Consider the following 14,978-nt stretch of genomic DNA (forward strand, 5'->3'; position numbering starts at 1 on the left):
TATTCAAACTATTGGAATATTTATATTTAAACTATATGAATAGTTTAATCAAATAAAGCCAATAGTGGAATAGATTTATTAAAAACCTATTTGGAATATAAATATTAATCTCTTTGACAAATTTTTGGAAATCACTAAGAAATCCAAAATTTGAATTTAGAATTAAATTAAATTCCCACAATAATTTTTTATTGAAAAAAATTCAAAAGAATTTTATCTAAATAAAAATTAATGTTAGACCCGAAAACGACGTTAACTTCCCATTCACTCATAAATGGTTTTGACGTTCCGTCTTCACCGTGTGACTTGCCATGCGGCAAGGAACACGTCACCTCTTTGGACCTCCCCCAAAAGACGTTTGGGGCCCACCCAAAATGGGCTCAAAAATATGCCTATATAAAACCATTTTCCAACAATTGTGTCTATGTATGCCTCCAGTGCAAGGGTTTGTTCCACAATTCATGCGCCGAGTTGCCCTTGGAAATCAAGCACCCATTTCACTCCTTGCATCCTCTCGTCCTCTCTCAGCCACTAAAGAATCATTTTTATAACTGCGGTGTCTGTCACCAGGAGCTGCACCGTTTAAACTACCTCTGCTCTAAGTGTAGGTTTGTGTTAGACGTTAATTGTGCTCGTCTGAAACCAGAACAAGGTCAGATTCAACAATTCAGGCACCCTCATCCCTTGATTTTCTGCAACAACAAAGAAAATTTTCCTTGTACCTGCTATGCATGCGACCTCCCCTTGGTGGATTCCATATATTTTTGTCCAGAATGCTCTGCCCTACTCCACAAATCGTGTGCTGATCTGCCTCGGGAAATTGAGCACCTCCTTCACCCTCACCATACTCTCACCCTCAACTATCGTTGGAGAACCGGACATACAGTTGACCCGTATTGTAATGCATGGAGTACCGACCCGTATTGTAATGCATGTTTAGGCACTTGTCATGGTTTTTTCTATAAATGTTGCCATTGCGAATGGTACATGGACGTTAGATGTGCCTGTTTGCCAAAGTCCACTATTTTGTGGTGGTCTAAAATTCACCACCACCCTCTTGCTTTGATCTTCCGCACTGAAAATGTTTGTTGGAGTTGCAATATCTGCGACAAGTTCATCAATAACCCTTTCTTCCGTTGTCTGTCGTGTAAATTCAAGCTACATGTCCATTGTATTTCACGATTACCGCCTACCCTCAAATACCATGATCATGTCCATTCCCTTACCTTTACCAATTGTCCAATCAAAGATCATCCCGATGAAGATAACAATGCAGAGTTTTACTGTGATGCTTGTGAAAAAAGAAGGGATCTAGCGCAACCAACTTACTATTGTAAGGTTGGATGCCAGTTTGTTGCTCATCCTCAATGCGTGGTATCTGAGGTAAATTCAGTCTTTACATATCAAATTAAAATTGATCAAAACGACCCATAAAGAGAAAGAATCAATGTCCCATTTACCCAATTGGGTTGACCAAACGGATTGGTCCTTTGAGATACGATCTCATGAACAGATTGGTCCTTAATAAGATCTCCTGGTTTTCTTTTGTTTTAAGACACAGACTTTCAGCTATTGAAATTCAAGCCAGATATCACAAGATGAATTGTAAAAATCAACATAGAACAAATTAAAAAGTAGGACTATATTATCAATGTAAGTGATCATCATATCGGAAGCCATTCTGAACGAGAGAAGCTTCCATCCAACATTTGGGAGGGAATGGGGGATACAGTCTTCCATTTCATAGATGTTAGTAACTCCCAAATTCGCCACAGTATGAGCCGTCTTATTTCTAGAGTGGCTCCCAAACAATGCAACTTTACAGAAGTTGTAGCTCTCAATTCTAGGTTACATAATTAGATAAAGTGAGTTGTTGCAAGTATGAACAGTGTTACAAGAAAACAATACCCCACTAGCAATTTTCATTTGTATTGTTACGAAATATGGTAGAGTTTCGTTTCAAAATGACAAATTTATTAGCGATCCCATTATTTTTGGGTTAATTACACTTGACACCCGTGCAGTTTTGTCAGCCTTAATAGTGGTTGATGAACGGAAGTGTAATCTTGCAACTTGACTTAAAAGTATAGAGCGTTGGCTTAAAGTCTCAGGTTTGAAATCTATTAGGTGCAAATAACTTCTTAAGACCAGCCCATATAGGGCATAGCCTCGGCTTTAATTGGGACCCCCGCAAGTGGACAGTGGGATTGGTCTCGTGGATTAGTCGATCTAATGAGCCTATACCAAGTTATCAAAAAAAAAAAGTGTAAAGCGTTGATTGTCATAATTAAAAGTGAAGGGTCAAAGTGAGATTAAACTGAAAGTACAGGACTCCTAAGTGTAATTAACCCATTATTTTTTTCATTAAAAGTTAAAATAATAAACTAAAATCTATATAGAGTGAAGGTTTGGATTGAAAAAATGTGAAACCAATGGTCATAATACTCATAGAACTTTTATTATTGAACGATTAATTTGAAGAAAAGTACACCATAATTTATTGGATGTCCAATTAAGAAGGTTACCCCTATCATACCACATTTTAGATCATGTGGCGTACCATATTCCCATTCCTCGTACTAGAACAATCTATGTTGTAAGCAACATAGAGTGTGAAGTAGTATACTGTTTGGACAATTTCACTAGATGAAATGTGTTATGTGACTAGGTTTGATTGCTCCAACGCAGAAGATTGAAGATGTTTAGAGAAAATGTGAAGCATGCTTTTGAAATGAAAAGTGCAGCTTTGTTGTTCAAAAGGTGTCGAGAACCATAGCTTATGGAAGAAGGTTATTTGTAGCAAGTTGGGGTTGAGTGTTAATAATAGTTGGCTTGTGGAAATTGAAATTTTAAATAAAATTTCTAAGGTGTGGAAAGGAATTGCAATGAATGGTGTACTTAAATTAGAAAGTATTTTCAAAGGCAATCGGTAATCAAGGCAGGAAATGTCCAAAATATTACTTTGTGGAATAATCTATGGATTGGAGATAGAACTTTACAGGTTGAGTTTGAGAGGCTGTATTTCTTATCAACCTTGAAGGATGATTTTGTATCTGACTTCTTTGTTAACAACCAGTGTTGTTTGCAAGAGAGAAGAGACAGCAGCAGAACAATTTGCTTCTTAAACTTCATGAATATGTTCTTAGCATGGACAATTTGCTCCAATTTCATGTAAAATTGCATGAACATATTGCATTAGTCCATGACAATTTAAAGTGTTTGGAGTCACAATGCAGTCAAAAAGTAACGCCTTATATGTAGTTTCTATGGGACTTATGAATGTTCAAAGTATTAAAAACTCCACTTCCTGCCTTTTTCATTTACGCTGTGTTTGGTTGGAGGATTTGAGGAGGAATTTGGAAAGGGAAAGGGAAAGGGAAAAGTTAGGTGAAATGTGAATAAAATACACTTACATTTCACCTAGTTTCACACACCTTTTCCCTTTCCCTTTTCAAATCTCTCCCCAAATCCCCCAACCAAACACAGCATTAGTGAATACGAGAACATTTAGGAAAAAGTATTATGGACAACGTAGAAAAGTAGTTCTATTTTAATATTTAATTCTATTTTTCATTGTTTGCTTCTTTCCATTCAGTTGTTCTAACTTTTCTTGTCTTGATAATTAGATCATACAAATTTTAGAAGAAGATTGGTTGAAGCATGAAAATGTTGAGGTAAAAATTGATTCTATATATATCTACAAATATCTTACCTCTACTTAAGTCTTCTGGTGAAAACGCCTATGTTTTTCAAGCTCTTCTTTTTTTCTTTTCTTTTTTATTTTTAAATTATGTTCCCATGTTTCTTTTCTTTGAACTTGTGCTTCTACTATTGCTCAACTCATTCAAAAATTCAATTGCTTGATTTTTTGTTTTTTGTTATTTTCAGGAGTCACCTGCATAGTTGTCAAATCGAGATTCGTATCGTGAATCGAAATGGTCTTGTACCGAATCGCGAATCGAATCGAATCGTGAATCGTAAAGATTCAGTCACTTTTTCTAAATTACTTAAAAACATATATCTATACATTTAAATGTTAAATATATCTTATGAATATAAAATATTTAGACTTAAATCAATAAAAATGTTATTTTGAATAATAATCACGTAGTTTAATAGGTAAGAAGTTAACAAAGGTTCCTATGTAAGATCACCATATTACCTTTTTCTTTTTTAGATATTTCTTATCAACCATTTTTAATAAAGATGTAATATCACCATCTTGCCTTTTTTCTTTTTTAGATATTTCTTATCAGTCATTCTTAATAAAAATAGTAACCAAATAGACAAACTATCAATTTCCAAAGTAACAATAATTAACAACAATGTTGATATTTTGACAATAAGCATATATACTTTTCTAAGTAACAGTGAGCAAATAATAAGAAAGAATTATTTAGAATCTTTTATTTTAAAGCCTAAAACATTTTAAAAAGTATAACTGACCTCACATATGTAATATTCAATTTAATAAAATAGTAATAGATAATTCATAGTATGACTTTAATCTTAAACATCTTTAGAAGATATATTATGATTTTTTAAAAAGAAAAAAAATGGGAAGAAAGGTTAAAAATATGTTGGGTCTGATTGAATCTAACTGGATCTTATTAAAAACTCCATGATCACTAAAATAACAATAAATCATGTATATATATTGGTTATTTTGGTATTGAACGCTATTAAAAGTTGTATTATGCCATTTTCACTAAAAAGATGGAGAAAAAAAGAGTCGAAAATATGTCGTATACAATAATTTCAAAAATTGCATGAATCGTAAAAAGTGAATCGAATCGTGAATCGATTATGAATCGTGCGATTCACTAGAGATTCACTTCCAAAATAGATTCACCCATAGATTCGTATCGATTTTTCAAAAATTGCGAATCGAATCGTGAATCGAATCGTGAATCGTAAGATTCTGATAACAGAGCTCACCTGTACTAACATTGAAGGAATTTTTAGATTCATTTACAGAAGATGAGAACAAAGAAGTACAAGGCCTTTTCAAAGAATATAGATGGGATGGAGAAAGTGGCATCCTTCCAAGAATCTTGGGTTTTGGGGATAGCTACGCACATTTAGACAAGGTTTCTACGTGGATTCTGAAAAAGTATGTTTCTAGAGTTGAAGTCGCAATGCCTTGGGAAAAATGGGATACAACATCAAAGGTTATTAAGGATGGACACTTCATGATTTTGGAGAACCAGATCTCCATCCTAAAAGCCTTGTTTTCCAAGTACAAGGGTTTCAGTATTGGATCGAGACTTAGTACAAAGGCAACGATGTTATTCGTAATGACAGTATGTGAAGCTCTACACAGCATGTGCAACACTAAGGTCATGGACATAACTACAAGTCTACTTTTGACTTGGTTTAACTCCTTTGCTTTTGCTCAATATGCAGGCTTCGAAATTCTTTTTGTAACTGATCATTTGATAAAACTGGTGCGTGCTCATTTTGGTTTCCAAGTTGGTCATGATGTTCTTGTAGACCTTAGCCTTGCTGAATGCAATGTCCAGATCACAAAGCAACACACAGGCATAGATTCTAAAGATATTGCCATTATTGAAGAAGATGAAGAAAGCGTAGATTCTGAAGAACTCGCCATTATTGAAGAAGACAAAGAAATTGTAGATTCTGAAGAACTCATCATTATTGAAGAAGATGAAGAAATTTTAGATTCTGAAGAGCTCACCATTATTGAAGACGAAGAAACTCATTATCTCTGGGGGAAGGTAGATTCTATGCAACTAACCATTATCAAACTGGATGAAGCTATTAAAGAGCTTGAAAAGAAGAAACAAGCACTTTTGAAGAAACGCGAGGGTTGGTGCATAAGAAAGGAGTGCTTGATTGATGCTTTAGAACTCGAGGGACAGATGGCAGGCACAAGCTTGTTGTGATGTTCAACAAAGGGTCTACTAGTACTACCATTATTGCAGTAGTTTTGTAGTCCGTGGCTTTTGTGTTGATTTTGACAATGTCATTTGATAGGAATTATTGATGTATTTCGAGATAATGCCATTTGTGAGAGGTGAGTGCCTGTTTTCCCATCCTTAATAACCTTTGAGTGCCTATTTATAACAGTTGCGGTCTATTCACAATTGATACAACATATTCAGCCGCAAAAAATAAATAAAATAAAATTAGCAGCTGATGATTTTAAAAATTCACAATCATATTAATTAATTAATAAGAAATCATTTTGTAATTTAAGGTGCCTAATTACTGGAATCTAAAAGTAAAGTTTTCAAAGTCAATTTTTTTAATTTTTTCCCTGCAGCTGAACTTTTCAACCCGAGGCAATAACATGATTGAAGATTATAAATGTACAACCAATTTCTGAGTCAAAAATTAATTTTCAACTAGGTCATGATCTATGAAAAACTCCTATAAATCATCAACTACTTTGACTTCTATTTAATTCTCCAACTGTCCACTGGAAAATAAAGAACATAAACATCTTGGCTACAGTTTAATTGACTTGGTCCATTTTCAGAATAGGTTATGTATCAGAAAAAAATGTCTAAATTTTATATATTTACGACATAGATTTAAATTTGATATAATGTGGACTATATTCAAGCCAATTCCTCTCCAGTTCAATACCCAACTGAAAAGAATCCATTCCCTTTAAAATTCTACACATTTTTCTGAATATTTTTATTTTTTTGGGATAGGTGCGTACATGTATATACACATCAAAGAGGAGGGAGATAGAGAGAACGGAATACAAGCATTTCAGCCATCATCACACTCCATTGCTCAGGCTGTGAAACTTCATGCACTTCAGATTCCATCTATGTCTTCTAACAATGCAACTTCTTCCTCCATGACCACTGCGGCAATGCCAATCGCTTCATAAAACACCCATCTCACCCTCCCCACCCTCTCATCCACCTCCCATCTCCTGTCTACTGCAGCAGAACCTTCCTCTGCAACGCCTGTGGCGTCACAGGCAAGTCCTTCTCCTACTCTTGCACAATGTGTGAGGTTGATCTCCATGTCCACTGTGCTTTCTTGCCTCCAAAGGTGAACCACAAGTCACACCCACACGAACTAAGCTTCGTTCACACCATTCCAGACAAAGAGGCATTGCGTGATCATGACTGCAAGATATGCAACAATATATTGCCGAGCAAGCAACGGAGTTATTGTTGTGTTAAAGTGTGATGATTTTCGTGTGCATACATTTTGTGCTACGAATGAGGTGAAGCCGGGATTGTATCTGGATGATGACAATGATGGTGGCTTGGATTCTGGGACCGTAGAGGCAGCGCAGTCAGGGCCTTTTCAGAGTGGTTGTGAGGATCAATTGGAGATTCAATTGTCGGAAGAGGCGGTTGTGGAATTGTTTAAAATTCAGCTTCAGATGCAGATGGCTGAGCAACTTGCAGAGATGTTGGCATCACCAAATCACTGTTCCCCTGTTTGAGGATGCAATATCGATGGCTAAAAAGTCTTGAATCCACTGATTTGCATTGTAATTGAAGTCAAGGATGGGTAATTGAGTTAGTAAACCACGTCAAGCTCGTGTTCGCTGATTTTCATGTGATTCAATTGGTATTCGGTTGATGATATTATTACGTCAATGATGTTTATCTTGTATGGTTGTAACTATATAATATTATTGAACTTATTATATAGTTAAATATGATTTGATAATGAAATGCTAAAGCAATTCAAAATTATTGAAGAGTATGTTTTTGTAATCCACAGGTTTGACAATAGTTAGGGTTTGAATTAAGGATTTGATTGGATTCGAGATTCATCAAGAACCGCCATAACTAACATAGCTCTCCTTTGGCCTTGGCCGATGTTCCTCTCGTCAGCCATTGTCAATCGCTTTGTGCCTTTATTAAATACATTTGTTATATGTATATATATATATATATATATGTGTATTTGTGTTTCAATGTGTGTACCCATAAACTTTTCAACAGTAAATGAGAAAGCCCTTTAGAAATACCCAAATCACCGAAAGATTGATTGGAGATCCAATTATTCTATATATTTTTTTCACATATTTTTTAATTTCTATTTTATATTTATTTTTGTTTTATATTATTTCCATATTTACATATTTCCTTAGATTATTTAATTACCACTCTAGATTAGTTAGCTTGGTTAACACTCTATATACAAGTCTGTGAGTATACTCGGCAAAGTCCATGCATCCCATATCGTTCTGTGAGAGATCACAACTCTACTACATAAGTGAACTAACTCCCTTAAACTAGTAGGAGGCCTTTTAAAGCCGCGAGGGGTTAGCTAGCTGAAATGGGCTAACTCCAAAGCAAATAATATTGTGCTAGTCGGGGAGGGTTAACTGCTTCATTTGGTGCCGTACGTAGGAACTCCCTGCTAAGGCAGCCAGTCCACTAGGGAGTTATGTGGGTGTACTCGATAAAGGCCACGCATCCCATATCTCTATCTTTCAGTGAGATATTATAGCTCCACTGCATAAGTGGGTTAGCTAGTTGAAATGGTCTAACTCCAAAGCGGCTAATATTGTACTAGTCGGGAAGGATTAGGCCATTTTAATTAACTAATCCCTCACCGCAAAATAAAATTCATCTCAACTAGGTTGGTAGCACCAAAAACCAGAAGGAAACTTAAACAGAGGGAAAGGTTAAGGTTATAGAATGACAGATCCTGTTTGCTTTGTTTGTGCTTTGATGAATTGGACTTGGACCACTTATATGGAATACAGCTCAGTGATAATCCAAGGTTTAAAGAAATTTAAAAAATAATAAGACAAGACTCTGCTCTCAAGTCACATTCATGTATATCTAAACGTCATTCAGCATTGACATTGGAAGGCTGACTCGCCTCGCCTTGTTACATTAATGTGAATGAACTGCAATTATCTATTACATTTCTTATAGAAAAAATATTAAGAGCTCTCGAAAGAGAATTTTAGAAGACAGAGTTTATTTGTGAAGTGATAATTGTGTTTGTATGTTTATTTATTTATTTATTTTCCTTACCACATATGTAAAACTTTCTTCAGACCTCAAATGTCATTGTTTTTATATATAAATATCATTCATATATATAAATATCATTCATAGTGCACCTCTCTCTCTCTCCTTTACCTATATCTACCTCCACCAGATAGCCTTGAATGACTTGTATAGCTAAAACATCAATCAGCAATGCTACATCTATTGAATATGTACATTAAAAAATTCACAAAATTTTTAATGTGTAATTTACATTCATTTAAGGTATGAGTTTCACCATATAAAATTTAAATTTATACCATACATTATATTTTAAGATATAATTTTGCACATAAGTTATGCGCACATATCATCATCATATCTTGAATGAGGAAAGGAAATAATGAAATATTAAACCTACGAAGTATTTGATTTGAGAAGTATTTGCATTAATTGTGTCGTTGGATAATATAAAAACATTCGCTTTCGCTCTACAATAGTGTTTTGATGATCCGAATTATAAAAAAAATTAGATCAATATGATAATCCTAATATTTTTATTTTTATCATATTTTTGTTTAAAGATATGAATGATCTATTTTTAAAAATATATTTGTGGTCTATTTTTTTGAAAAATAATGTGATAAAATAAAAAAATTATGATTATTGGATTGACTTAATTTTTTTTCATAGATATTATATACAAGTCCTACAAAATAAGTGATTTCGAATATTAAAACGGGACTGATGATGAAATTTACAATTGGATATAACAATTAAGTTCAGACTTAAATTTAAGAGAAACTTAACTCTATTAGTTAATTTGAGTGTCAACGGAAAGGCCGGCTCAAGAGGGAAGCTAACGAAGCACCCGCTTTAGACCCCTGCTTTAACAATTGTTTAGGCAATTAAAAAAAGGCAAAAATAAAAAATAAATAAATATTAAGGCTTCAGTTCAGCAGCTTTTTCCAAACTAAAATAAGGAAGTGACACTGGCTTTATCTACATAAGAAAGGAAAAAGATTCTACGTAGCGGATAAAAAATAGAGGCCAAAAAAAAGATCATATATTAGGAGAAATTGTAATTTTGTTTTTAAAATTAATTTAAATTAGTGATAAATTTTATCAATTTTAATAATTAAAGTTATAATTTTTTTTCATAAATTTGTAAATATTTTGTGAAGACACTACTAATTTATAATTTTTTTCTATATATTATCGAATGGATTTTATTATTGTTATTTTACTTTTTTATGTGTATCTAAAGAACTAATTTCATGTGCTGACTCCTTATATTTTAAAAACAATGGAACAACATGTTTGTCGCGAAGAGAGAAATAAGTTGGGTGTTGGACCCATAATACTGACTAATTCTAGTTACCCACTCTTATTTATCCCGAATTTATCTGAAATGAAATTGTGTAATTATGACTGAATTTGTGTAGTGTAAAATAAATTTGTAAAATAAATTTGAATCACAATATTATAATAAACTCGGAATAGATAGGGGGTTTATAGTATTACTCCAAAAGAAACTAGTATGTCGTTTTCCCACATAACGGAGGCACACAAGCTCAAAGATCACTCCTCTTTGCCCCAATCTCCATAGACGAAACAAGGGAAGAACAGACTAGCAATGGTGTCGATGAAAGGTTTACATCCAACCGCAGTGTCTTAAGAGAGACGGTTTTTTATCTTCTCTATTTGAAAAATTTTAGTGTATTGGACTGAAAATTTTAGTCTGTTGCACTTACGATTCCCATGTTCATGTGTTTGGTTGGGGGATTTGAGGAGGGATTTGGAAAGGGAAAGGGAAAAGGTGTGTGAAACTAGGTGAAATATAGGCATGTTTTATTCACATTTCACCTACCTTTTCCATTTCCCTTTTCAAATCCCTCTTTAAATCCCCCAACCAAACACAGCATTAAAGTTTTTTTTTTTTTTTTTGGTGTGTGTGTTGTTTTTGTGTTCTCAGGGTTGATGTTGTTGACGTTTCTTGGAATTTAAGCTCTGTTGATGCTTACTTGAAATTTAAGCTTCAAATCCATTTGTATTGGCTCACTTTGGAGAATTTAACCTCCAACAAGTAAAGGTACATTGGTTTTGTTTATTATTCATCAACTGATTTTTTTTTCCCTGCTTGATACTATGAATGTCAAGGTAATTTATTTTATTTATCCTCTATGTACCTGAATTGCAGCTGAGGCGAAAGAAGAAGATCAAGAAAGCCCTTCCTTTCACGAAATGGAATCTGATGGGTGGAGGATTCTCATCTCTGCGATGTGGATGTGTTTCAGTTCCTTAGAACTTCTCCCAGCCACGCGTCACCATCTACTTTGAAGTGTTGGACAGTGCTGGAAGAAAGGACTGCTAGAGGATCCAAAAGCCTTCTTAACATAAGGAGAAAAGGTTTCAGGTACTGCATAAGAAAAAGCGGTGATAGACGTCATTATGCATATTAGGCACCACTAACCAATAACATGTTACATCATGTCATGTATATAGATCTCAACCCTTGCCATGAAAGTTGCATAAAAATTTTAATAATGAGTCATCATGTATATTAGGTATCACTAATCAATCACATGTTACCTCCTATCATGTATATGTAGGCAAATCATACATATGTATAATATAATCACATGTGTATAGATATACAACACAATAAAATTATACTAATCTTCTCTAGTCATTATTTATCAAGTTGTGTGATGTGTGTATTTCTTCTGAATTTCTCAATATTATATCATGCACCTCACACTTTAGAAATAGAAATAAGCGTCTTCTAACCTATACAGAACTTGAGTGCCTTCTTGATAGAAAACCACAGGCCTATTTATAACTGTTAGGTCAGGGACCTTTATCAGATAGATACCTTATCAGATAAACCTTATTAGTTCCTTCTATCAAGAAAACTTAATTAGTGAAAATTGATGGGTCTTAGCCAAACCACCATTAGAGTTCTTGATATTTTAGGCAAACTCAATAATTATCACCCATAATTATCAAGATAAAAGATAAATATACATGTAAGGATAAACATATAAATAATATATAATATATATAATTTACAAAATTAATATGTATGTGGGTTATAGTATATAGATCCCAACCCTACTAGTTACATAAAAATTATAATGAGTCATCATGCATATTAGGTATTAACCAATAAAATGTTATCTCCTATCATGTATATAAATCCCAACCCTACTATAATGATATGAAAGTTACATAAAAGTTATAATAATGACATGGGTAGGTGGTTATAATATACAAGTTGACTTTTTAAACTTATTTTTTAAATTTAGTATTGTGTCAAGATGATTGATTAATGATTATAGAATAAATAAGAGTGAGAGTTGATTTAAATATATTAATAGAGTGTGAAATCATTAAGTTTAGAAAATGAGTCTAATTTTCGAGTCTAAATAGCAATACCTATACAAAAGGTGGATTCACTCAATTATATGTTAAAGCATCTCAAATGGTAGTTGTCAAAATAACATTGCCAAAATTATAATTTGACATGTTACAATAACAAAATATTAAATTATAACAATGATACTCCAATGATGTAATTTCATTTGGCAAATTTTCAACCAACTTTCCTTGTTTGAACATAATTTTTTGAGTTTTTTTTTTGTTATTTTTTTTTTTGGGGTGAAGTACCATTAAATCCCAAATTGGAAACTTGTGCACTAATTAATCCTGTATCTTTTTTGTTGAACCAAAAAGTCCTAAAATTCTCAGAATGTCGCATTTTCCCTATGTCATGCGCGTGTTGGTGTGTGTCTTAGGGCCCAATTTGGGTTTTTGATTATGGTGAAATTACAGATCTGGACATAAAGTGCACTACAGGCTTTTTGTGTTTTCTCTCGTTTTCGATTAAATCTTATGATCTTCATATAGAAATGTTAGTATGCAACATTTCCAGATTTGAACATCCCCATGTTTGATTGTCGATAACAGTAGATTATACATCCCGCTGGCACTTGTTTGTCGTCATCTTCTCTGGCTATCAATTTGCAAAGACAAATATATATCGGTTATGTCGTCATCGGTCGATCAAAATCGATGACTATGACAATCGAATGTTTGTGATGTTAACCATTGTTGGTTTATTGTGCAATGTTATGCGTTGAATGCAATGTGGTTTGTTTTGGGAGTTTGAATCAATGTTACATGGCACAGTGGTGTGGTGATCTTATGTTAGGGATCAATTTTTTTTTTTTTTGTTGACATGTGTCAATGAACACCAGCCGTAGTTGTCACATTAGGAGTTTGTTTCCTCTGTTATTGTTGTTTCCTCTGTTATTTTTACATTATGAGATTGTTTCCTATGTTACATGGTAATGTGATTTACCCTTTGTGGTGAATGGATTTCATGTCAGTTTATTGATTGTGTTTGTGGATTTTAGTGTCACACTAGGGGCTTGTGGTAATGTAAGGAGCTGCAGAATTGCACTTAGTGTAATGTGACAATACGTTATCTTGTTCAAGAATATCATGCATTGTTTATTGAGTTGATGTATCATTGTTCGGATCCAATGTGGGGTTAATATGTAGTTTACTTATTGTAGCACGATCGTTTGCATGTCATTGCATCATGCCACATTTCATTAGATAGGTTCAAACTAAACGTTAACCCCACATTACGTCATGCCATATGTTTTGCCATATTTTGATTGCCTGCCCGGAACAAAACATCAGTCTGTGTGCTGGTTTTTTAAGTCATAAGACAATCAATCAAGTTGGTGATTGTGTAATTGTGCTTTCCGTTATGGGTTGCCATTCTTTGATTACGCAATGTTCAATTTTGTCCCTTGTACATTCAAGTAATTATCGGCATGTTATGCGCATGATGTTACGTCATGCCACAATTTATATTGTAATTTCAATGAACTGGTGGCACCACATTGCAACATGCCAAATTGCCCTAATGTTTGTCATCTTTGTGTTATATATACTGAAATATGGACATATACATATGTTGTGCTCAGATCACATGAAATTAGTGTGTTAAAATGCGTGGCAGACAGAATGTATGTGTGTTGTGGTAAAACATGTGGAGTTATGGTGTGAAAAAGACTTTTACAGACAAACATGTTTGGGTTTTTAATTTTCTTACACCCTGCCATACTTATGAAATGTGTAGACTTAACGGTTCAAACTGTACTATTTTTTAGGAGTAGTCCTATGTGCGAGATGATGTTGTAATATGGAAAATTATTATTGTTTCGTGCAACAATGGAATGTAAATGGATATACACAAATAGGGACTTAAAGGATGTGTGTTGCCTACATTCGACGGAAAAACATAGGGACAGGTTTTGGTTATTCGCTTCAACAAACCATGAGCATGTTGGCGTTCGTTTTTTTTTTTTTTTTTTTTTGTGTGTTTTGTTTTGTTTGCAATATATTGATTGTGCATTGTCCGTTTCGTACCTGTTAATATGAATTTAGTGCTATCATGTGTGTTTTTGTTAATAGTAATTCATTGTTTTGTCTTTATGTCCCGCCGTACCTAACAAATGAGCATTGCCTAATCTTTGTCACAGGTAATGTTCTGCATACGAAGATCCTCATCGCACCCAACCTTGAACTTATTATAGTTGGGTGCGACGAACAATAAAAACACCATCTCGGATACCAAACCATCAAACTTCCTTCCTGCATATCCCATCAACCAACTGCGCGAACGTCAACTCTTGATGAAGTCAAACAACAACATTCATTTGCCCGTAAGTACACAACAACAAAATAACAACTTCCATACCTGTAAAATCAACAAAAACCTTAATATCCCCTTACCTCCACTACTAAAATTTCAGCTTTTTGCGATAGTAAAATGCCGTCGCTAATACTCCTAATGCCGTCGCAAAAAACTTTTTGCGACGGTAAGAGGGGGGTCGCAACTGGGGGGGTTGCAAAAGAGTTTTTACGACGGCACAATGCCGTCGCTAATAATGTTTGAAATTTCTTGACTTTTTGCGACGGCACTATTTTACCGTCGCTAAAAATGTTATTTGA

At 34.0% G+C, this 14,978-nt stretch overlaps 1 long non-coding RNA gene across 1 annotated transcript in view; it reads left to right on the forward strand.

Annotated features, from left to right (window-relative positions):
• Positions 1 to 14,978, forward strand: part of LOC145800946 (uncharacterized) — a 258,555-nt gene that overhangs the window by 182,825 nt on the left and 60,752 nt on the right. The window lies entirely within an intron of this gene.

Source organism: Camellia sinensis, chromosome 10, assembly GCF_055761805.1.
Source record: "Camellia sinensis isolate YWXY chromosome 10, ASM5576180v1, whole genome shotgun sequence".
Lineage (NCBI taxonomy): Eukaryota > Viridiplantae > Streptophyta > Magnoliopsida > Ericales > Theaceae > Camellia > Camellia sinensis.